The 25,159-nt window shown below is 43.3% G+C and overlaps 1 protein-coding gene across 2 annotated transcripts in view; it reads right to left on the minus strand.

Moving 5' to 3' along the window:
* The window catches only part of MAPK4 (mitogen-activated protein kinase 4), a 179,682-nt gene that overhangs the window by 12,229 nt on the left and 142,294 nt on the right, over window positions 1-25,159 (minus strand). The window lies entirely within an intron of this gene.

Below are 25,159 nucleotides of genomic sequence, written 5' to 3' on the forward strand. Positions count from 1 at the left end.
AGGTTTGTGGGGCTCAGAGGCTTTGGTGGGGGAATCTTATGAGGCCCTGGAGTTCCCTTCTGTAGAAAGGGATCCAGGATGACACTATTTAAGAAGCAATGCTTTCCCACCCCATCTTGATGTAACGACGCATAGCACTCTGCCCTCATCTAGTAAGAAGATGGATAAATAGGAGCCATACTTGAGTTCATTATCACCATCAACAGAGTAACGATGAGACAGTGGAATTTGATTTATTCAGTGGCTGAATATCAGAAATAGCTGTAAAATTTAAATCAAGCCAGTTGCTTTGGTGCAGATGATTAAATTAATTCTGTCGTGGTGCCAGACGCCAAGCCCCTGCTGGGAATGGATGAGGCCAGCTTCATAATGGGTTCGGTGAAGGGCTTTTGGAAGCAGCCCTAAAAGGCAGAGTGGACACAGCTTTGGTTGGCCCAGAGGATTCTGGGAGTTCTACAGAGTGTCTTTTGGGGGATAGATGTTCTAGCTGATTTCAGCCACTGCTCAATGTGCGGTCTGGAGTGGAATCCCTCACTACGGGATATAGTGACAGCATAGGTGCTTTAGCACAGATAGGGAAATATAACCAGGCAATTCGGAACCTGTTCTCTATGTAATTCACAAAGCTGGCCCAACAGTGGAATCTGGGAAATGTCTGTTGAATTACCTGGAACCGTCTCTCTAAAGTGAAAAAATAGACCTATTTGGTGGTCAAGGTCAGATAATTAGCACCAGGGGGATCCAATGAGAAATTCTAGGGATGGTTTTGTTATTTGCTGTTGTAATTTCCAATTTAGCATCTAATTTTCCTTTTTGCTGATATAAAAAGTATCACAGACCTAGGTTAAAAACAGATGAAACATTAGGAAGCCCAAGTGCCCAGGAGCTTTTGATCAATTAATCTGAAATCTCGTCACCTGTTGAGCAAAGATTTATCATGTTTTAAACCTGAGAGCCCCGAGTTACAGCAGTTTTCTCTCCTCTGTGGCACATATTTCTTTAGAGCAGGTCCTCAGACTGGTGGAAGGAAGGAAGAAAAGACTAAGGTATACCCATTCCCCAGCCTCGATGCTCCAAAATGAGCTCCTTATAATTTTTAAAATATGCCCCCTTTCTCTGTCCTTTGGGCCTTTGCACGTGTACTTTCCAGGGATGGGTGTCCTCACACCCACTGTCCTTCCTGGCTAACTCACAATCAGGCCTGCTTCCTCTCAGAAGCTTCCCAACTCCCTGGGATGAGGTTGAATGCCCCTTCCCAGGAGCTCCATGATCCCTGTCTTGTTACTGTTTCTTTACTTCTCTGCAGTTCCCCCTTCACCCACCCCACCCCCAGGACCCCTAGACTATTCACCCCTCATGGGCAGAGGCTGTATCTTGTTTCACAGCCATTTCTGCATTGCCTACTCCCAAGTCTGCCTCCTAGGAAATGTCCAATGAACACGGATGGATGGATGGGTGGATGGATGGATGGATGAGTAAGGAAAGTCTCACATGGTCTGAGCCCCTTCAAAATGGGGCACCTTCTGGAGGAACCACTGATCCCCTTCTTTAACAGACCTGATTTTATGGAGAGATCCAGTTCCCACTTTCAACGGTGGATGAGGAGTTTACAAAAGTTGACAGCTTTTGCCTTATGCCTTGCCTTGTTCCAGAAAGGACTGGCAAGTGTAAGTAATTTTTTTTTGAAGTCAGGTTTATTGAAGTATAATTTATAAACAGTAAAATTCACTCTTTTTAGGGTACAGTTCTATGAGTTTTGACAAAGTGTAGAATCATGGAACCACCATCACAATCAAGAGACATAACAATTCCATCAGGTCACACAATTCCCTCGTGCCCCCTTCTGGTCACCCCCGAGCCCCAGTTCCCTAGAAACCACTGTTTTCCATCCCTTTAGTTTTGCTTGTGCAGAACGTCATATAAATGGAATCACAGCGTGTGGCCTTTTGAGTCTGAATTCTTCCCCTTAGCATAATGCATCTGGACTCATCCACATTGCTGTATGAAAAGTAATCTGTTAGGAGTTTAAGTTTGATTCTGTAAAGGAAAGAGACAAGCCAGATTGTATAAGCTCACATCTGGGTGGGTGACTTATAAATAAAGAATGGTCCAGTTTTATTTTCCAGTCAGAGGGTGAGAGTGTCAGAGGAAGACTAAAGCAGAGTACCCAGAGGGGAGGTGACTTAAGGCGAGTTTACTCTGATGTGTAAATGAGCAATCTTTTATGGGACGGAATTCCCTATAATTAACACCTCCGTATCTGCAGAGTCGAGCTGAAGTGGGACACAGGGAGCTTCCTTCTGAAACACCTGCCCTGAAAGTAAAAAAAAGATGTTTGCATGGGCAAGGCTGCCCCGGGGCCAGAATTATGGACAAGGCCATGATAACAGCTGAGAAAGTTCACCCCTGGCTCTTCCTTACCTTTGAATGAAAACCAAGAACTTGCCAGATTTTTGTCAACTACTAGCTGCTTCCCTCAAGTTACTTGTCCCTCAAATCAGGGGATTTACTGATATGTTTCAGAAGCCACAGGACAGAGGAGAATTTGGGAAGGTGCAGTGGCTTTTCTGCCAGGCTCTGGAGCAAGGGGAGCCCTGGGGAAGGGGGGATGGGAACAGAGGGGAGCCTCCATTCCTGGGTCTGTGGGGCAGACACGGGGAGGGGCTGGAGGTCTTGCCCTCAGCTGAGATGAGCCCTGGGTGTCTGAGTGGGAGAGGCACTGGGGCCCACCACACAATACTGGTGATCTGAATTCAAGAGAGGAGTTTCAGTTGAGTGGATGGGGCAAAAGTCAGAATTTTCTAGAATAAAAAAAATCTTTCAAGATACCCAGGAGTGGAGACTCAATTTTATCAGAAGGGCCAATAAATCCGTAAGTGTATTGGCTCAGCAGAAATCCTTAAATGGCTTTCCTGCCGGAGCCTGCAGGGTGAAGATAGTTTCAGCTCCATTTGGATGTAGAGGAAGCTGTCTTCAGTGATCAGACATGGTCTCTCCTGGGGCTCGCCCATCGGCAGGCTGACCAATGGGTGGGACAGTGGGCACAGGCAGGGCGTGTTGTCTCATCACCACGCTGGGGAGACGGGAAGTGGACACTCCTCGGGTCACCCCCTGAGTGTAAGGGGGCAAGACCAGAATCACCATTTCCCTAGTGTCCCATTCCTCCTGCCACCCTGTCCCTTGGTGTTTCCGGTGAGAAGCCGACTCCGGAGGCACCACTGGGAGTGGTGGACACGGTTTCCTGTCTAGACCCCACCATGGGGCCTTTGGGCTTCTTCAGCTATTACTCCAACCAGCCCATTGTGCTGGAGTCATGTCCAGCCAGTGGGAGGCTTTGACTTTGAAAGCCTCAAAGGTGTTTGGAAATAATCTGGTAGCAGCTGCCCCGGGAGGGGGGTAATTAGGGACCCCCCACAGATCCAGAGGGAGGGTAGAATTAAAGCTGAGCATTCTCTTTGCTGAAGGAGCAAGGAAACCACACTCAGTCCCAGCTGCCTGCTAAGGAATTCAGAACAGCCTCCATCGAACTCACCCCGGAAGGGTGGGCACTCATCCGCTGCTCTGGCGAGCCTGTATTGGGTGGGCTCCAGCTCTGCTCAGCTTGCCTTCTCTGTGCTTCCACTGACCCAAGCCTGATCTCTTGGGTCTGGGAGTCAGAAGGCTGGAGGAGAAGGCTTGATCCTATAAACTTTCCACTTCACCCTTTAATGCACCTACTGGCACCTCACAGAGGTAGGGCAAATTTAAATAAGGACAACAATCTCCCAAGAATAAAAGCCCTGGGTGTGGGAAGACACCAAGTTAGCGTCTCCCCACAACTAGGGCTCCTGCCGGCTGCTGGTGGGGACCCTGATGCCCAAGGAGATGGGAGGAACCCCCAAGTGAACTGGTAGGACGTGGGGGGACTGAAGGGGGAGGAGAAGTGGAGGCCAGACAGGATTGGCGCCCCTGAGGCTGGGGAGATCAGGAGAGGCAGGCGGGAGGGACCCTCATGGAAGAGCAGGAGAGGAGTGGAGGGCGATCTCCTGGCCCACTCGGGCCGGGCAGCCTGCTGAGTTCCCAGGCCAATACCCTCCTTCCAAAGCCCCCTCCAGGCTGCATGGGTCCTGGGGGCATAGGAAGGAGGCTGAGGGGAGAACAGGAGAGGCAGGCGGGAGGAGCCCTACCAGACCGGAGGAGCAGGAGAGGAGAGGAGGGCATTTGCCCCACCCACTCGAGTCCGGGAAGCCTGCTGAGCTCTCAGGTGAGGTCCCCTGCCTTCTGAGACCAGAGGTGGAGGGCACGCCTGGGCCCCTTCTGTTCCTTGAGCCTAAGCCCCACCCCCCACAGACCCCAAGGCCTTTTCCAGCCCTGTGGGTCCTGAGCATTGGCCTCGCCCACCACCAAACCTCACCCTTGCTTAGACCTCGCCCTCCACAGCCAAGGCCTTCTCCCCCATTTTTTTCTTTCTTTCTTTCTTTTTTCTTTCCTTCTTCCTCCTCCTCTTTCTTACTATTGTGGTACTGATGTACCTTCCGGTTGTTGATTCATCTATATTTTTATCTTTATACTCTTTCTAACATATCTGTTAGTTTCCTAGTCTAATTTTATTTTTTACTTTGTTATTGTTCTCTCTTTTTTTTTTTTGCACCCCACACGGATTGCGGGATCTTGGTTCATGAGCCGGGGGTCGGGCCAAAGCTCCTGCGGTGGGAGCTCCGAGTCCAAACCACTGGACTAACAGAGAACCTCAGACCCCAGGGAATATTCATTGGACAGAGGTCTCACAGAGGTCCTCATCTCAGCACCAAGACACAGCTCTACCCAACAGCCTACAAACTCCAGTGTTGGAAGCCTCAGGCCAAACAACCAGTAAGACAGGAACACAATCCCACATTAAAAAAAAAAAAAAAAATGAGACGGCAAAAAGTATGTCACAGATGAAGGAGTAAGGTAAAAACCTACAAGACCAAATAAATGAAGAGGAAATAGGCAACCTACCTGAAAAAGAATTCAGAGTGATGATAGTAAAGATGATCCAGAGTCTCGGAAATAGAATGGAGGCATGGATTGAGAAAATACAAGAAATGTTTAACAAAGATCTAGAAGAACTAAAGAACAAACAAACAGAGATGAACAACACAATAACTGAAATGAAAAATACACTAGGAGGAATCAATAACAGAATAACTGAGGCAGTACAACGAATAAGTGAGCTGGAAGACAAAATGGTGGAAATAACTGCCAAGGAACAGATTAAAGAAGAAAAAATGAAAAGAATTGAAGACAATCTCAGAGACCTCTGGGACAACACTGAACACACCAACATTCGAATTATAGGCGTCCCAGAAGAAGAAGAGAAAAAGAAAGGGTCTGAGAAAATATTTGAAGAGATTATAGTTGAAAACTTCCCTAACATGGGAAAGGAAATAGTCACCCAAGTCCAGGAAGCACAGAGAATCCCAAACAGGATAAACCCTATGAAAAAGACACCAAGACACATATTAATCAAACTAACAAAAATTAAATTCAAAGAAAAATTATTAAAAGCAGCAAGGGAAAAACAAAAAGCAACATACAAAGGCATTCCCATAAGGTTATCAGCTGATTTTTCAGCAGAAACTCTTTAGGCCAGAGGGAGTGGCAGGATACACTTAAAGTGATGAAAGAGAAAAACCTACAACCAAGATTACCCTACCAAGCAAGGATCTCTTTCAGATTCAATGGAGAAATCAAAAACTTTCCAGACAAGCAAAAGCTAAGAGAATTCAGTACCACCAAACCAGCTTTACAACAAATGCTAAAGAAACTTCTCTAGGTGGGAAACACAAGAGAAGAAAAAGACCCACAAAAACAAACCCAAAACAATTAAGAAAATGGTAATAGGAACATACATATCAATAATAACCTTGAATGTAAACGGATTATATACCCCAACCAAAAGAAACAGACTGGCTGAATAGATACAAAAACAAGACCCATATATACACTGTCTACAAGAGACACTTCAGACCTATGGACACATACAGACTGAAAGTGAAGGGATGGAAAAAGGTATTCCATGCAATTGGAAATCAAAAGAAAGCTGGAGTAGCAATACTCGTATCAGATAAAATAGACTTTAAAATAAAGACTGTTATAAGAGATAAGGAGGGACACTACATAATAATCAAAGGAACAATCCAAGAAGAAGATATAACAATTATAAATGTTTATGCACCCAATATAGGAGCACCTCAATACATAAGGCAAATGCTAACAACCATGAAAGGAGAAATTGATAGTAACACAATAATAGTAGGGGACTTTAACACCCCACTTACACTCATGGACAGATCATCGAAACAGAAAATACATAAGGAAACACAAGCTTTAAATGACAAAATAGACCAGATAGATCTAATTGATATTTATAGAATATTCCACCCAAAAAGTGGCAGAATACACTTTCTTCTCAAGTGCACATAGAACATTCTCCATGATAAATCACATCTTGGGTCACAAATCAAGCCTCGGAAAATTTAAGAAAATTGAAGTCATATCAAGCACCTTTTCTGACCACAATGCTATGAGACTGGAAATCAATTACAGGAAAAAAACTGTAAAAAACACAAATACATGGAGGCTAAACACTGTGCTACTAAATAACCAAGAGATCACTGAAGAAATCAAAGAAGTAATTAGAAAAAACATAGAAACAAATGACAATGAAAACACGACAATCCAAAACCTATGGGACACAGCAAAAGCAGTTCTAAGAGGGAAGTTTATAGCAATACAATCTCACCTCAAGAAACAAGAAAAATCTCAAATAAACAATCTAACCCTACACTTAAAACAACTAGAGAAAGAAGAACAAAGAAAACCCAAAGTCAGTAGAGGGAAAGAAATCATAAAGGTCAGAGCAGAAGTAAAAGAAATAGAAAAGAAGAAAACAATAGCAAAGATCAATAAAACTAGAAGCTGGTTCTTTGAGAAGATAAACAAAATTGATAAACCCTTAGCCAGACTCATCAAGAAAAAAAGGGAGAGGACGCAAATCAATAGAATTAGAAATGAAAAAGGAGAAATCACAGCTGACAGTGCAGAAATACAAAGGATTATAAGAGACTACTACAAACAACTATATGCCAATAAAATGGACAACCACAAAGAACTGGACAAATTCTTGGAAAGGTACAATTTTCCAAGACTGAACCAGGAAGAATTAGAAAATATAAACACCTATCACAAGTAATGAAATTGAAACCGTAATTAAAAATCTTCCAACAAACAAAAGTCCAGAAGCAGATGGCTTCACAGGCAAATTCTATCAAACGTTTAGAGGAGAGCTAACACCGATACTTCTCAAACTCTTCCAAAAAGTTGCAGAGGGAGAAATACTCCCAAATTCATTCTACGAAGACACCATCACCCTGATACCAAAACCAGACAAAGATATCACAAAAAAAGAAAATTATAGACCAATAACACTGATGAACATAGATGCAAAACTCCTGAACAATATACTAGCAAACAGAATCCAACAGCACATTAAAAGGACCATACACCATGATCAAGTGGGATTTATCCCAGGGATGCAAGGATTCTTCAATATACGCAAATCAATCAATGTGATACACCACATTAACAAATTAAGGAATAAAAACCGTATGATCACCTCAATAGATGCAGAAAAAGCTTTTGACAAAATTCAACACCAATTTATGATAAAAACTCTCCAGAAAGTGGGCATAGAGGGAACCTACCTCAACATAATAAAGGCCATATACGACAAACCCACAGCAAACATCATTCTCAATGGTGAAAAACTGAAACCATTTCCTCTAAGATCAGGAACAAGACAAGGATGTCCACTCTCACCACTATTATTCAACATAGCTTTGGAAGTCCTAGCCATGGCAATCAGAGAAGAAAAAGAAATAAAAGGAATACAAATTGGAAAAGAAGAAGTAAAACTGTCACTGTCTGCAGATGACATGATACTATACATAGAGAATCCTAAAGATGCCACCAGAAAACTACTAGAGCTAATCAATGAATTTGGTAAAGTTGCAGGATACAAAATTAATACACAGAAATCTCTTGCATTCCTATACACTAATGATGAAAAATCGGAAAGAGAAATTAAGGAAACACTCCCATTTACCACTGCAACAAAAAGAATAAAATACCTAGGAATAAACTTGTCTAAGGAGGCGAAAGACTTGAACTCAGAAAACTATAAAACACTGATGAAATAAATCAAAGATGACATAAACAGATGGAGAAATATACCATGTTCTTGGATTTGAAGAATCAATATTGTGAAAATGACTATACTACCCAAAGCAATCTACAGATTCAATTCAATCCCTTTCACACTACCAATGGCATTCTTCACAGAATTAAAACAAAAAATTTTACAATTCGTATGGAAACACAAAAGACCCCGAATAGCCAAAGCAATCTTAAGAAAGAAAACACAGTTGGAGGAATCAGGCTCCCCGACTTCAAACTATACCACAAAGCTACAGTAATCAAGACAGTATGGCACAGAAACAGAAATATAGATCAATGGTACAGGATAGAATGCCTAGAGATAAACCCACGCACATACGGGCACCTAATTTACAACAAAGAAGGCAAGAACATACAATGGAGAAAAGACAGCCTCTTCAATGAGTGGTGCTGGGAAAACTGGACAGCTACACGTAAAAGAATGAAATTAGAACACTCCCTAACACCATGCACAAAAATAAACTCCAAATGGATTAAAGACTTAAGTGTAAGACCAGACACTATAAAACTCTTAGAGGAAAACATAGGAAAAACACTCTTTGACATAAACCACAGCAAGATCTTTTTTGACCCACCTCCTAGAGTAATGGAAATAAAACCAAAAATAAACAAATGGGACTTAATTAAACTTAAACGTTTTTGCACAGCAAAGGAAACCATAAACAAGACAAAAAGACAACCCTCAGAATGGGAGAAAATATTTGCAAATGAAACAACAGACAAAGGATTAATCTTCAAAATATACAAACAGCTCATGGAGCTCTATATCAAAAAAAAAAAAAAAAAATCCAGTTAAAAAATGTGTGGAAGACCTATATAGACATTTCACCAAGGAAGACATATGGATGGCCAAGAGGCACATGAAAAGATGCTCAACATCACTAATTATTAGAGAAATGCAAATCAAAACTACAATGAGGTATCACCTCATGCCGGTCAGAATGGCCATTATCAAAAAATCTAGAAACAATAAATGTTGGAAAGGGTGTGGTGAAAAGGGAACCCTCCTGCACTGTTAGTGGGAATGTAAATTGATACAACCACAGTATGGAGTTTCCTTAAATAGCTAAAAATAGAGCTACCATATGACGCAGCAATCCCACTACTGGGCATATACCCTGAGAAAACCATAATTCAAAAAGAGTCATGTACCACAATGTTCATTACAGCTCTATTTACAATAGCCAGGACATGGAAGCAACCTAACTGTCCATCAACAGATGAATGGATAAAGAAGCTGTGGCACATATATACAATGGAATATGACTCAGCCATAAAAAGAAATGAAACTGAGTTATCTATAGTGAGGTGGATGGACCTGGAGTCTGTCATACAGAGTGAAGTAAGTCAGAAAGAGAAAAACAAATACCGTATGCTAACACATATATATGGAATCTCAGGGGGAAAAAAATGGTACTGATGAACCTAGTTGCAGTGCAGGAGTAAAGATGTAGACATAGAGAATGGACTTGAGAACATGGGGTAGGAGGGGGAAGCTGGGGTGAAGTGAGAGAGGCATGGACATATATACACTACCAAACGTAAAATAGATAGCTAGTGGGAAGCAGCCGCATAGCACAGGGAGATCAGCTCGGTGCTTTGTGACCACCTAGAGGGGTGGGATAGGGAGGGTGGGAGGGAGACGCAAGAGGGAGGAGATATGGGGACATGTGTATGCATATGGCTGATTCACTTTGTTGTACAACAGAAACTAACAGTAATGTGAAGCAATCATACTCCAATAAAGATCTATTAAAAGAAAAAAGAATAAGAGCGCAGTCAGCCGTAGCTCTGTGCGTGCGTTGGGGTGCGGGGATGGCCGGGCAGGCAGGAAGGGTTGCTCCTCCGCTCATACCGAATGGCTGTTGAGGGCTGCCCCTGCTTCCAGGTCAGGATGGAGCGGGGGTCTGACAGCCTCACCTTCCCGACCAGAAGTCTGTGGCATGTGTCCTGGGAGCCCAACATGTGTCATCCATGTGCGGCAGAAATGAAATGACTAAGATCATCCCTGGCTTCAAAGAGCATGTAATGTGGTTAAATAGATGAAATGTTCAATAGGAAAAGATGATCGGAAGGACCAGGAGAGGATCTCGGTCAATATTCATGTAGGACTTGCTCTGTGCTGGGTGCTGTGTTAGCATTTTACCTGAATTTATTCAACAATCCCTCCTTCAGATTCTAGATGCAGGCTCTCTACACAACTTGTCCAAGTTCACATGGCTGGGAAGTGGTCCAGGGCATCCAGCTGCAGAGCCCATACCCTAGCCTGTATGCTGCTGGACCTCCACCACCTCGCATACTAAATAGAGTCAATGGTAGGCAGCAAGGCAGAGGCGTGCTCAGAGCACAGAGGGGTGATACTTTGTCCTGAGGTGGGTCAGAGAAGGCTTCATGAGAAGAGGTTGGTTTCAGTTGGTCTTGATGAATGGGGACATCTTGGATAGCTGTGCTGGGGAACATCTGAGGGGGTGGTGGCGGGGGGGAGCCAGTGTGAGTAAAGGTTGGGGGGCCGGTGAGACCTAGAATGTGCTCAGAGGACAGACATCTGGACATGTGGACAAATGGGACATGGGGAGGGGCTGAGGAGACTGACCTTCATTCTGAAGGTCAGCGGTCCCCAAGGTCCTCCTGTATGAGAATCAGGGCAAGTGCTTGTGAGATGTGCAGACTGGCCAAAGCTGACTTGGAGTCCTCCAATCTCCATCTCGGATGAGCTCCCAAGGGAACCCTCATGCCCCTCCTACTTTGAGAACCCCAGGAAGGACGCAGGGAGCTGTGGAGGGACGCCGAGTGGGGAGGAAGGAATGGTGGGTAGGATGGGGCTTTCAGCGTAGGCTGTGGAAAGCCCTGGGCAGGCCTGCGCCGTGATTGGGCTCCTGCTGATTCTGACTAGTGGGAGGGGCGTTCTTGGAGCACTCGTGGCAGTTGCAGGCTCAGCACACCTGTCACTGGAAACTGGAGAGGCTTGCAAGCTGGGCTGGCAGCAAAGATGCTGCTCTCCGGATAGCAGGGGGTTAACAGTCTCAGAAAGGCTTCGGGAAGGCCCCTGGGCACCACACTTCCTTGAAAGCGGGTAGGAATGCACACATGGACTCTTGTCAGATCTAGAAGAAACTAGGTCAAGGGAGAAAGGAATCGGGCTATGGAGAAGTAAAAACTTTGAGCTTTAGGGGGTCAATGACGGCAGTTGCACGATTGCTGTGATTTTGTGGAGGTGCAAGTTCCCAGAAGAGCTCCTGGTGGATGTGCTGTGGAAACCAAAGGCACATCACATAAGGAATGGGAAAGACAGGGCATGCTGAGCCTGGAGAACATTGTGGGGGACATGAAAGCTGCCTCTAGACACATGCAAGGCTGTCATTCGGACCAGGAGCTAAGCTTGCTCTCTGAGGCTCTGGGGACAGACATGAGCCAAAGCGTAAGGCAGAAATCCATGCAATACGCTGATAATAGCTAACATTTATTGAGCTTCTCGAACTGCTCTCATGCTTCATATGGATTAACTCATTTCATCCTTGCAACAACCCCATGAGGTAGGGACTCTCATTATAGTCATTTGACAGGGAGGCATCTGAGGCACAGAGAGGGTAAGCAACCTATCCACAGTCACACAGGCTGTAAGTGGCACAGCTGGGATTCAACCCCAGGTTGTGCCGATGTAGCACCTTTGATGTGAATATGCAGCTCTACTGCCTTTCAAGTAAAGAGAGCCCTTGAAAGCCACCGGGCTGTCCAAGGGGGGCTGGGCTCCTGACAGGCAGAGGTGGGCAAGCACAGAATGGGCAAGCTCGTGGGAGATGTGCCAGCACCACCCTCCACAGCGCAGCTCCTCAGACCTTGGCATGCACTCGAATTCTTGGGAATCCGGGCTGAATACATGTAGATTCCATTTCATCAGGCCAACAAGGTGATGCCGATGCTGCAGGTCAGCGGACTGAACTTGGACGAGCAAAGCCCTGGATGATCTTTAATATCCTGCCCTGCCTGAGGGATTTATGACTTGCCTTGCTCACAGGCCAGACAGATTTCTCTAACTGAGCAGCAGACTGACCTGTAATAGAGGCTAATTCTTTGTGTTACAGACACTCATCAGAAGATCATTTAGGAAAAACAACACCCTCCCAGAGGCCCAGTTTAGGCAGAAATATATGGCCTCCCTCTCCACAGCCTCCTTCCTCTGAAGGTATAATTCTTATTTGTGCCAATATCCACATCATGTACGTTAGAAGCCTTTTAAAAAAAGAAATAACGCCACAGCGGAATCGCCTTTCTTATTGCTGACTCCAAACTCATTCTATTAAACACATTTCCATGAATATATGCAGCAGGGAATCTCTCAGGCTGAGGGAAGGAACACACAATCTTAAAAGCCCACCATTACAACACAATGATTGGTAAGTCACCTGGTACATCCTGTTTGTGCAGCTAAAATACACACGGTGAAGAAACAGTATTGTTAAATCAGCTGCACTTAGTTTTCATTAACTTCTAAGATGCCCTTAAATGCTGATCTGCTGCCCTCCTTTCTCGGGGCTGCCCCTTCCCCACTCCATGCTGTGGGGAATCCTGTCCAATGAAATTCATCTCTTCCCCAGTTTCCATGGAAATCAACCAAAAGCCCAGTTAAGTTCCTATAGGCCTGCAGCCCCCATGTGGTCCCTTCATTTTACATTAAAAAAAATTATAATAGAATTGCTTTAAAAAAACAACTTATTTTTAATCGTGGTAAAATACACATAAAATTCACCATCTTAACTGTTTTTAGGTGTACAATTCAGTAGTATTAAGTACATGTTGTGCAACCATCACCACCACGTGCAAAACTGAGTAAACAGTAGCTTCCCGTACTCCTCCCCCCAAAGCCCCTGGCGACCACCACTCTACCTTCTGGCTCTATGAATTTGACTACTCATCTAAGTGGGATTATATAGTATCTATCCTTTTGTGACTGGCTTCTTTCACTCAGCATACTGTACTTCTCCTTACTTTTAAACAGCAGGAAAGTGGAAGCAATGGAGTTGGGCTTCTTTTTAAAAAGCACTTTCTTGAAATATTGTTGTCTTCTAATTCAACTAGAGCTCACCATCACAGATTAAAGCTTTGGACATTATCCTCCTGGGGTCCAAGTCATCAACTCTGAATTCTCTTACAGCTCAAAGACATGATCAAATGTTTTGTTTGTTCGGCGATGCGCTGGGATCGCCAGCTCTAATCCCACCATCCTCGCTAGGACCAGGGCTGGGCTGGTTAGAGAGCTGGGTGGAGGGAAGGCTTGGTGTGGCTGCTTCAGCCTCAGTTTCCCCATCTGCTTGTGCTGCTGGTCTGGAAGCTTTCCTCTGTGGGGCACTAGAGTCCTAGGATTCTGCATCACAGTTACTAGCAATCTCTAAGTGAGGGACCCTGCTGGGCCAAAGTGATTAATTTTTAATGGACCAGTCTGTGAGCAAATGGCTCCTTTTAGGAAGATACATTAACCACCAGGCCATAATTAGACATTTGTCTCGCTGACTTTCAAGGGGAAATCTGGCAGCACCCTGGAGCAGCAGCTCTCAAACCTGATACACATTAGAAGCACCTGGGGAACTTAAGAAAAATCCCAACTCTCAGGCCACCCACCATGCTGATTACATCAGAATCTCTGGGGGAGGCCCCAGGCATCAATCATTTAAAAAACTCCCCAGGTGACCCCAATGTGCAGCCATATTTGAGAACCGGTATCCTAGGGATCCTTAGCTCATCAGCTATGGAAAGGTAAGCAGTATTTTCACAGTCCCCCAATTAGTGCAACCTTCTATTTCTGGCTCCACTCAAGACAAGATGATTCCTTGAGTAGCCACAGTGGTCTCCAGACATCTGACCCACAAGAAGTAAAAATTTACTGGAAAATAACCAATAATAACAACAGCTGCTATTTATTGAGAACTTAGGATATGCTCGGCCCTGTGCCCAGTGCTGCTTTATTATCAGTGCACTTAATCATCAAAGCGACCCTATGAAAAAAGTACAGAGAGATGAATAACTTGACCAAGGCCAAATTAGATACTAGCTGGCAGCACTGAGAATCCACCCTGGCAGTGAACAAAACAAAGTCCCTTGTGGTCATGGAGCATACATTTTGGTAGAAAAGACAGCTGAACAAATGGATGTATAGTATGTCTGGTGGAGAGAGTGTGAGGAATAAAAAATAAAGCAGGGTAAGGAGATACAGTGATGGATTGAGTGGGTGGCCCAGGAAGGCCTGTACGACAAGGGGACATGTGAGCAGAGACCAGAGTGAATCAAAAGGAGTGGCCATGTCGGGGAAGAACATCAGAGAAGTTGATCTCTGAGCCCCAAGGCCTCCCCTTCTGTCCCCCACTCCTGTCCCCAAATGGGGGCAGCTCTCTCATCTTCCCCTCTCACCCAGCAAGCCCTCCTCTCAGTCCCTGATTAATCCCCACGTGTAAATAAATCAGAACAGGTTAGAAGGGGGAGGGAACTAATATTTGTTGAGCCCCCATTATGCACAAGGGATTGTGCCAGCATTAGCTCAGCTGACCTCCTGACAACCCTGCAAGGTATTTATTTTTTCATTTTCTCTGTGGGGAAATTCTTGCAGGCCCCTCCCCTCTGCCCGGCTTAGCTGGTAAGCCTTTGTGATCCTAGCCCCCTTCATCTCCAGATCACAGCTCCATAGGAGGGGAGGCCCTGAAGGCAGGGACCGGCTGTTTTGTCTCTGCCATGCAGGGTAGACGCTCACTTTAAATGTGGTGAATGAATTGGATAAAAATCTAAGCCAAAGGAATGACTGATATGCCCATGGTGGAATTTCAGACACTGACCACCAGTCAAGAGGAGATTGTTTTGGAGTTGTTTGGTTTTTTTTGAATTTTATTTTATTTATTTTTTTATACAGCAGGTTCTTAGTAGTTCCATTTTATACATATCAATCCCAATCTCCCATTTCATCACACCACCACCACCCCTCCCCCACCACTTCCCCCCCCTTGGTGTCCATACGTTTGTTTTCTACATCTGTGTCTCAATTTCTGCCCTGCAAACCAGCTCATCTGTACTATTTTTCTAGGTTCCACATATATGCGTTAATATACGATATTTGTTTTTCTCTTTCTGACTTACTTCATTGTGTATGACAGATCCATCCACGTCTCTACAAATGACTCAATTTCGTTCCTTTTTATGGCTGACTAATATTCCATTGTATATATGTACCGCTTCTTCTTTATCCATTCGTCTGTCAATGGGCATTTAGGTTGCTTCCATGTCCTGGCTATTGTAAATAGTGCTGCAGTGAACATTGGGGTACATGCCTCTTTTTGAATTATGGTTTTCTCTGGGTATATGCCCAGTAGTGGGATTGCTGGGTCATATGGTAGCTCTACTTTTTGTTTTTTAAGGAACCTCCATACTGTTCTCCATAGTGGCTGTACCAATTTACATTCCCACCAAAAGTGCAAGAGGGTTCCTTTTTCTCCACACCCTCTCTAGCATTTGTTGTTTGTAGATTTTCTGATGATGCCCATTCTAACTGGTGTGAGGTGATACCTCACTGTAGTTTTGATTTGCATTTCTCTAATAATTAGTGATGTTGAGCATCTTTTCATGTGCTTCTTGGCCATCTGTATGTCTTCTTTGGAGAAATGTCTATTTAGGTCTTCTGCCCATTTTTGGATTGGGTTGTTTGTTTTTTAAATGTTGAGCTGCATGAGCTGTTTATATATTTGGGAGATTAATCCTTTGTCCATTGATTAGTTTGCAAATATTTTCTCCCACTCTGAGGGTTGTCTTTTCGTCTTGTTTATAGTTTCCTTTGCTGTGCAAAAGCTTTTAAGTTTCATTAGGTCCCATTTGTTTATTTTTGTTTTTATTTCCATTACTCTAGGAGGTGGATCAAAAAAGATCTTGCTGTGATTTATGTCAAAGAGTGTTCTTCCTATGTTTTCCTCTAAGAGTTTTATAGTGTCCGGTCTTACATTTAGGTCTCGAATCCATTTTGAGTTTATTTTTGTGTATGGTGTTAGGGAGTGTTCTAATTTCATTCTTTTACATGTAGCTGTCCAGTTTTCCCAGCACCACTTATTGAAAAGAGTGTCTTTTCTCCATTCTATATCCTTGCCTCCTTTGTCATAGATTAGTTGACCATAGGTGTGTGGGATTATCTCTGGGCTTTCTACCTTGTTCCATTGATCTATATTTCTGTTTTTGTGCCAGTACCATATTGTTTTGATTACTGTAGCTTTGTAGTATAGTCTGAAGTCAGGGAGTCTGATTCCTACAGCCTCGTTTTTTTCCCTCAGGACTGCTTTGGCTATTCAGGGTCTTTTATGTCTCCATACAAATTTTAAGGTTTTTTGTTCTAGTTCTGTAAAAAATGCCATTGGTAATTTGATAGGGATTGCATTGAATCTGTAGATTGCTTTGGGTAGTATAGTCATTTTCACAATATTGATTCTTCCAATCCAAGAACATGGTATATCTGTCCATCTGTTGGTATCATCTTTAATTTCTTTCATCAGTGTCTTATAGTTTCCTGCATACAGGTCTTTTGTCTCCCTAGGTAGGTTTATTCCTGGGTATTTTATTCTTTTTGTTGCAATGGTAAATGGGAGTGTTTCCTTAATTTCTCTTTCCGATTTTTCATCATTAGTGTATAGAAATGCAAGAGATTTCTGTGCATTAATTTTGTATCCTGCTACTTTACCAAATTCATTGATTAGCTCTAGTAGTTTTCTGGTGGCATCTTTTGGATTCTCTATGTATAGTATCATGTCATCTGCAAACAGTGACAGTTTTACTTCTTCTTTTCCAATTTGGATTCCTCTTATTTCCTTTTCTTCTCTGATTGCCATTGCTAGGACTTCCAAAACTATGCTGAATAATAGTGGTGAGAGTGGCCATCCTTGTCTCATTCCTGATCTTGGAGGAAATGCTTTCAGTTTTTCACCATTGAGAATGATGTTTGCTGTGGGTTTGTCGTATATGGCCTTTATTATGTTGAGGTAGGTTCCCTCTATGCCTACTTTCTGGAGAGTTTTTATCATAAATGGGTGTTGAATTTTGTCAAAAGCTTTTTCTGCATCTATTGAGATGATCATATGGTTTTTTTTTCTTCAATTTGTTAATATGTTGTATCACATTGATTTATTTGCGTATATTGAAGAATCCTTGCATCCCTGGGATAAAACCCACTTGATCATGGTGTATGATCCTTTTAATGTGTTGTTGGATTCTGTTTGCTAGTATTTTGTTGAGAATTTTTGCATCTATATTCATGAGTGATATTCGTCTGTAATTTTCTTTTTTTGTAGTATCTTTGTCTGGTTTTGGTATCAGGGTGATGGTGGCCTCATAGAATGAGTTAGGGAGTGTTCCTTCCTCTGCAATTTTTTGGAAGAGTTTGAGAAGGATGGGTATTAGCTCTTCTCTAAACGTTTGATAGAATTCACCTGTGAAGCCATCTGGTCCTGGACTTTTGTTTGTTGGAAGATTTTTAATCACAGGTTCAATTTCATTACTTGTGACTGGTCTGTTCATATTTTCTATTTCTTCCTAGTTCAGTCTTGGAAGGTTATACCTTTCTAAGAATTTGTCCATTTCTTCCAGATTGTCCATTTTATTGGCATAGAGTTGCTTGTAGTAGTCTCTTAGGATGCTTTGTATTTCTGCGGTGTCTGTTGTAACTTCTCCATTTTCATTTCTAATTTTATTGATTTGAGTCCTCTCCCTCTTTTTCTTGATGAGTCTGGCTAATGGCTTATCAATTTTGTTCATTTTCTCAAAGAACCAGCTTTTAGTTTTATTGATCTTTGCTATTGTTTTCTTTGTTTCTATTTCATTTATTTCCGCTCTGATCTTCATGATTTCTTTCCTTCTGCTAACTTTGGGTTTTGTTTGTTCTTCTTTCTCTAGTTCCTTTAGGTGTAAGGTTATATTTTTTATTTGAGATGTTTGTTGTTTCTTGAGGTAGGATTGTATTGCTATAAACTTCCTTCTTAGAACTGCTTTTGCTGCATCACATAGGTTTTGGATCGTCGTGTTTTCATTGTCATTTGTCTCTAGGTATTTTTTGATTTCCTCTTTGATTTCTTCAGTGATCTCTTGGTTATTTAGTAACATATTGTTTAGGCTCCATGTGTTTGTGTTTTTTATGTTTTCTTCCCTGTAATTGATTTCTAATCTCATAGCGTTGTGGTCAGAAAAGATGTTTGATATGATTTCAATTTTCTTAAATTTACTGAAGCTTGATTTGTGACCCATGATGTGATCTATCCTGGGGAATGTTCCATGCGCACTTGAGAAGAAAGTGTAATCTGCTGTTTTTGGATGGAGTGTCCTATAAATATCAATTAAATTTATCTGGTCTATTGTGTCATTTAAAGCTTGTGTTTCCTTATTTATTTTCATTTTGGATGATCTGTCCATTGGTGTAAGTGAGGTGTTAAAGTCCCCCACTATTATTGTGTTACTGCTGATTTCCTCTTTTATAACTGTTAGCAGTTGCCTTATGTATTGAGGTGCTCCTATGTTGGGTGCATATATATTTATAATTGTTATATCTTCTTCTTGGATTGATCCCTTGATCATTATGTAGTGTCCTTCCTTGTCTCTTGTAACATTCTTTATTTTAAAGTCTATTTTATCTGATATGAGTATTGCTACTCCAGCTTTCTTTTGATTTCCATTTGCATGGAATATCGTTTTCCATCCCCTCACTTTCAGTCTGTATGTGTCCCTAGGTCTGAAGTGGGTCTCTTGTAGACAGCATATATATGGGTCTTGTTTTTGTATCCATTCAGCGAGCCTGTGTCTTTTGGTTGGAGCATTTAATCCATTCACATTTAAGGTAATTATCGATATGTATGTTCCTATTACCATTTTCTTAATTGTTATGGGTTTGTTTTTGTAGGTCCTTTTCTTCTCTTGTGTTTCCCACTTAGAGAAGTTCCTTTAGCATTTGTTATAGAGCTGGTTTGGTGGTGCTGAATCCTCTTAGCTTTTGCTTGTCTGCAAGGCTTTTGATTTCTCCATCAAATCTGAATCAGATCCTTGCTGGGTAGAGTAATCTTGGTTGTAGGTTCTTCCCTTTCATCACTTTAAATATGTCATGCCACTCCCTTCTAGCTTGAAGAGTTTCTGCTGTGCAATCAGCTGTTAACCTTATGGGAGTTCCCTTGTATGTTATTTGTCGATTTTCCCTTGTTGCTTTCAGTAATTTTTCTTTGTCTTTAATTTTTGCCAATTTGATTACTATGTGTCTTGGTGTGTTTCTCCTTGGGTTTATCCTGTATGGGGCTCTCTGCACTTCCTGGACTTGGGTGGCTATTTCCTTTCCCACGTTAGGGAAGTTTTCATCTATAATCTCTTCAAATATTTTCTCGGGTCCTTTCTCTCTCTCTTCTCCTTCTGGGACCCCTATAATGTGAATGTTGTTGCATTTAATGTTGTCCCAGAGGTCTCTTAGGCCGTCTTCATTTCTTTTCATTCTTTTTTCTTTATTTTGTTCCACAGCAGTAAATTCCACCATTCTGTCTTCCAGGTCACTTATCCGTTCTTCTGCCTCAGTTATTCTGCTATTGATTCCTTCTAGTGTAGTTTTCATTTCAGTTATTGTATTTTTCATCTCTGTTTGTTTGTTCTTTAATTCTTCTAGGTCTTTGTTAAACATTTCTTGCACCTTCTTGATCTTTGCCTCCATTCTTTTTCCGAGGTCCTGGATCATCTTCACTATAATTATTCTGCATTCGTTTTCTGGAAGGTTGCCTATCTCCACTTCATTTAGTTGTTTTTCGGGGGTTTTATCTTGTTCCTTCATCTGGTACATAGCCCTCTGCCTTTTCATCTTGTCTACCTTTCTGTGACTGTGGTTTTTGTTCCACAGGCTGCAGGATTGTAGTTCTTCTTGCGTCTCTGTTTTGAAATTTGTTGACCATGTTTGAATCGCAGGACAAAGGCAGCTGCCATGTTCAAGTCCAGCACCCTGAAATCTATGGGCTCCCTCGGGTGTGGGGTGTGGCTGTGGATTTCTGTTTGACCTGACCTTGATGCTGGTAGCTGGGCCCTTGGCGCTGTTATTCTTGCCTGGGGCCAAGCTGGAGGTCAGACTCAGGGCTTTAGTGCATCCCTTCTAATTCACTCTCAAAAAGAAAGAGAATATTCATCCCAAAGCACTACTGAGTGATGCGTACAATAATAATGAATGTTTGCCAGGAGCTGACCATGTCCTAGTTAGCACCTGAGCTCTCTCTGAGTTCTTTCATTTGATTATCAGCCTCACAAGGGGGGGTACTGTTACTGTTCCTGATGGGAAGTGGTGCAGAGCTGAGGCAGAAGGTCAATGACACAGTGCCCAGGTCATCAAGTCCCCCAGAAGACAGTTCAGTCCCCAAAGTTCCTCTCCTGCTACCAGCTACCCCATTTCTGCTCATACATCATCCCCTCACAATAGGGTTAGTATTCTCCCCTGTTCAGCTTGCAGGGAGAGACTGTCCAGAAGAATAAAAGGCACTTTGTTGGGCTATCCCTTTCTCAGAAGGCTCTGGGGTATAAAGTACCACCTTTATTGAAGATGGACTCAATGGACTAAGAAAAGTAAGAGAGAGATCCTCGCTGTCTTGCTTTTTTTCATTCAGGATCAGGTGGAACTTAGCAGGGCAGATTTTAGAGCCCCCAGGTGGCTTCATTACACAGATGGCTGTGGGAGGGGACCAGCTTTGGGCTCGAGCATGCTTACCTAAAAGTGTTACAAGTCCCTCTCTCCCAGGGTCCTGAGAAGGGCAGGGGTCTGGGGGAAGGAGGCGGTGGTCATTCAGGGCTCCTGCTGCGGGAAGGCCCCTGACCAGGGTCCAGCCTGTATGTAGGAAGGAAGTCGCTGCCTGCAGAACTTGATAGAAGGAGCCAGAAAAGCCCTGATACTGCTGAATTTGACTACCTACCTGTTCTGGTGAAAGTCTTACCCACAGTTGCTTAAGGCAGTTTTCCCCAAATGGGTCCACATCCGAGAGGTGCTACTAGGGGCAGGTCAGGTGTGCGTACAAACACCCTTGGGACAGGTGGGCAGCAACCAACAAGATTATTTACAGCCTCAGAGATTAAGGATGCTGTACTTGCCACACCTCTTTGTCCACATAACCATTTGTTTTTTCTAGGTGCATCTTGGGGACCAATCTTTTGCAGGATCCACTGTGGGAAATGCAGGGTAAGGTCCTTGTTAGCGGGTTTACCTGGGAGAGGAAACATACTGACCCGTTTGTCCACTGTCTTCTATTACATCGGCAAAGACTACTGACATCCTGGCTCCTGCAGAGTGTGCTCTGTGTGGATGGAAACTCACCACCTCCTCCACTTATCTCTGAGCATCCGAGGGCAGGGACCACTGGACTCGCTGCACCTTCTGGGGCCTGCAGGAAGATGAGGCTGAAGGCAGGGTGGCTGCATGTTACAAAAGCCACTAGAAATGTGGGGATTGCAGGCCGCTGGGTGAATAGCATCGAGGCCACCCCACCCCTCTCTCTGGGGCACAGGAGGAGCACAGGCTGCATGGATGGAGAGGAGGCAGTACAAAGGCCCTGAGACCAACTCCAGCCCTTGTGCCATGTTGCTTCTGTCAGGGTGTGAGTCCAGGCTCAGCAACCCTGCCCAGCACTCACCTTGAGAAGGGTCTTCTCTCCTTGGTGACCAGGCAGCCAGCCCGGATCACATTACCAACATGGGCCACAGCCTCCCTCTGTGGAAACACTTCTCTTCTTAGAAAAACTGCAGGTCCCTGGCTCAGGTGAAATGCCCCAGCACTGAGAGGCTGCCCAGGTCACCTGATCCAGGGAATGCTGGTCCCATTTCAGACAGGTATTTTGACAGGCATCTCTTAAGTGTTTCCGGTGGCTCTGGCCCTGTGTGTGGTGCTCTGAGTCAGGGGACTGTCCTCAAGGAGCCTACAACCCAATTCTGGGCAGTGAGTTTGCTGGTTCAACTGCAAAGACAATCATTCAACCAGCGACAAGTCAACACTGGGTGAGGGAGGGAGGATGGGGCAGTCACCAAGTGAAGAATGAAGCAGCAAGGGGGCCACGGTGGATCCAGGCTCGGGGGGGGTGGTGCTTAAAAATAGGAAATTATGAACACAAAATTAAGTATGAAAATGAATATTTATTTTTGAATCAGAAAATTGCAGCAAATTAAAAATTATAAAAGGCTGGCGAATACCACAAACATCACAACATTCATAAAAATAACCTTTTTACTAATAAGCTGCTTGGCAAACTGTGGGTAGCAAACATGTGAATGGATTGCATAACCTCTGATCATCTTTTCTATGACAATTTTGTAATATAATTTTTTACAGACAGAATTTAAAGCTAATTCAGTATTTGAAAGATAATTGAAAAGATAACTCAGTCTTTCCTCTAATAGTCAATTCTTCAGCACGGTTGATATTCTAGAAGTTTCTTGCACCTTCAAAACTAGTTACCAGTATATCATATAAATTTTCAGAATTATTGTCAGATTTGGGGAAAACCTTATTAGATATTCTTTTGTTAATGAACTATAAGATTCGGGGGTATTTCCAGTTTTCTTATGTGGTGACTAAACATCTATTCTTTGAATCAATGATACTTATCAACCAGGCTGTCCGTGATGTCTTAGTTGTTATCATGTACTATGAGCTGTAGGGTGGGTCCTGCTGCTTTGTCATGACACTCCATGAGTTGATTTGGTGGGCCACAGAGGGATTCCTAGAAGTTATTCCTACACCGAGATGCTGGCACTAACTAAACTCTATATAGAAGTAGCTGCAAACCATATCAACATATCCCATTAAACCCAAACTAAATGCATCCCTAGCCCAACCTACCCTTAATCAGATTCTCTGAATGCCCAGTCACACCAGCACCATCCAACACAAGGGGAAGTGTCAGGGAGGGCAAGTCAGAATGGGAATAGACCACTTCCTAACAAATTGCTGCCAAAATATCTTACATTGCAAATATTACAAAAATATGTGATACATCGTTAGGGTCCCTCCCAGGGCTTTGGGTGGGGGGTGGTCATGCAACTGAGAAGCCCTGAGTTGAGTCACAAGCTCCATGGTAAATCTGACCCCCACCAGGAGTAAAACAGGCCAAAGAAGGGGTCAGTGGCCAAGGAGGACAGGGAGGCATCTTGCCAGGATTTTCAAGATAGGAAAGCAGGTACCCATTCTAGGAAACTCCCCAGAAGTAAACCATGGCAGGGCCCACCTTCTTATGGGCTGAGGCAAACTGTCTAGAGAGCTGGTCACCCAGAGAGTTTGAGAAGAGGCCCTAAGAGGAATGTGGGTGTAGGGAATGATTACAGGGGGTTGAAGGATGTTTCCCTCCCTCCTCAGACAAACAAGCTGGTATGATTTTTAGCCACCAGAAAAGGTCTGATTTTTTGGCCATCTAAAAATGTCCCCTCACCACCTCACTCCCTTAAATCCATTTACCAAGGGCCCAAACCCCTTGGTTTCACTTTTAGAGGAACAGCTAGCAAAGCAAATTCCTTGCCACCCAGAAGAAAATATGCAAGGATTTTATTCTCCACTCTCAGGAATGCCTCTGGAAGGTTTTGGAGAGCTAAGGGAGGTAGGAGAATACAAGAGCCCTGGACATGTCGAGAGAGGGGGTGGGGGGCTGTGGAGGGGAAGGGGCACAGGAGGAGGTGGGAATGGGTCCCAAAGAGAAAGTCTGCCTTCTTCCCAATTTTCCACCACCCCACTTGGTGGGCCCTGCCCACCCTTGGAATTTGGTTCTGCAAAAGAGTGGTGATCTTTCTTTCACTGTTTATGACAAAGCACTGCCAGTGAATTTGGTTCTCAAAACTGTAATTCATACAGCAGTTAATGTGTGAACCTGTAGTTCATTCATTTTCAGAGCTGTATAGTATTCCAGCATCTTTATAGAGGGAGCTTGTGAAGAGGCACTAGGTATTCTTTTGTTAGATTTACTTCTAATAAAAGAATTATAATAAAGAATTTGGCTGGTCTTTATTCCCAGTTCCTGGGAGGGAGACTCTAAACCCTTTGGAATTTCCTGAGTAATAGGAATGTCTTTGTGATTCATGGTGGACCCCTAGACATTTTCAGGGTGGGTCTAGCCCAAAAGACCAACCATATGATTAGAGGATTATGGGGCTGGAGATTGAGTTCATTCAGGTGGTCAATGATCCAATCAACCACACCCCAGTAATGAAACCACAGTTAAAACTCTGCACACTGAAGGTTGAGTGAGTGTCCCTGGTTGCTGATACACATCAATTTGCCAAGAGGGTGACCAAGAAGCTTCACATTTGGAACCCTCCTAGACCTTGCCCTATGGATCTCATCTTTTGGCTGGTTGTGATCTGTATCCTTTATAATAACACTGTAGTTTTAAGTAGAGCGTTTTCCTGAGTTTTGTGAATTGTTCAAGTGAGGGGGTGTGGGAATCCCCAAATTTGTAGCCAGTTGATCAGATATGCAAGTGGCCTGGGAAACCCTGAGTTTGTGGTTGATGACTGCAGTAAGGGCAGTCCTGTGGGGGGGAGTGCCCTTAGCCTGTGAAGTTTGTCCTAACTAAGGGTAAGAACTGAATTGCCAAACTACCAAATATTTTTGGATTGCTATTATAAATGGTATATTATTTAAAATTATGTTTTCTGCTTTCAGCCAGTGTGTAGAAATGAAGTTGACTTTTGTATATTAATCTTATATTCAGCAACAAAAAGACTAAAGTCTTTTTATTAAATCTATTGATTTGGCTGTAGATTGAGGTTTTATTTAGACAGTCAAATCATCTGTGAATAATAACAATTTTGCCTTATTTTGTTTGCCAGGACTAGTGCAATCTTAGCATGTTCCTAGTTTTTTGTTTTTTATTGTTTTGTTTTGGCTACATCGTATGGCTTA

Source organism: Eubalaena glacialis, chromosome 15 (assembly GCF_028564815.1).
Source record: "Eubalaena glacialis isolate mEubGla1 chromosome 15, mEubGla1.1.hap2.+ XY, whole genome shotgun sequence".
Lineage (NCBI taxonomy): Eukaryota > Metazoa > Chordata > Mammalia > Artiodactyla > Balaenidae > Eubalaena > Eubalaena glacialis.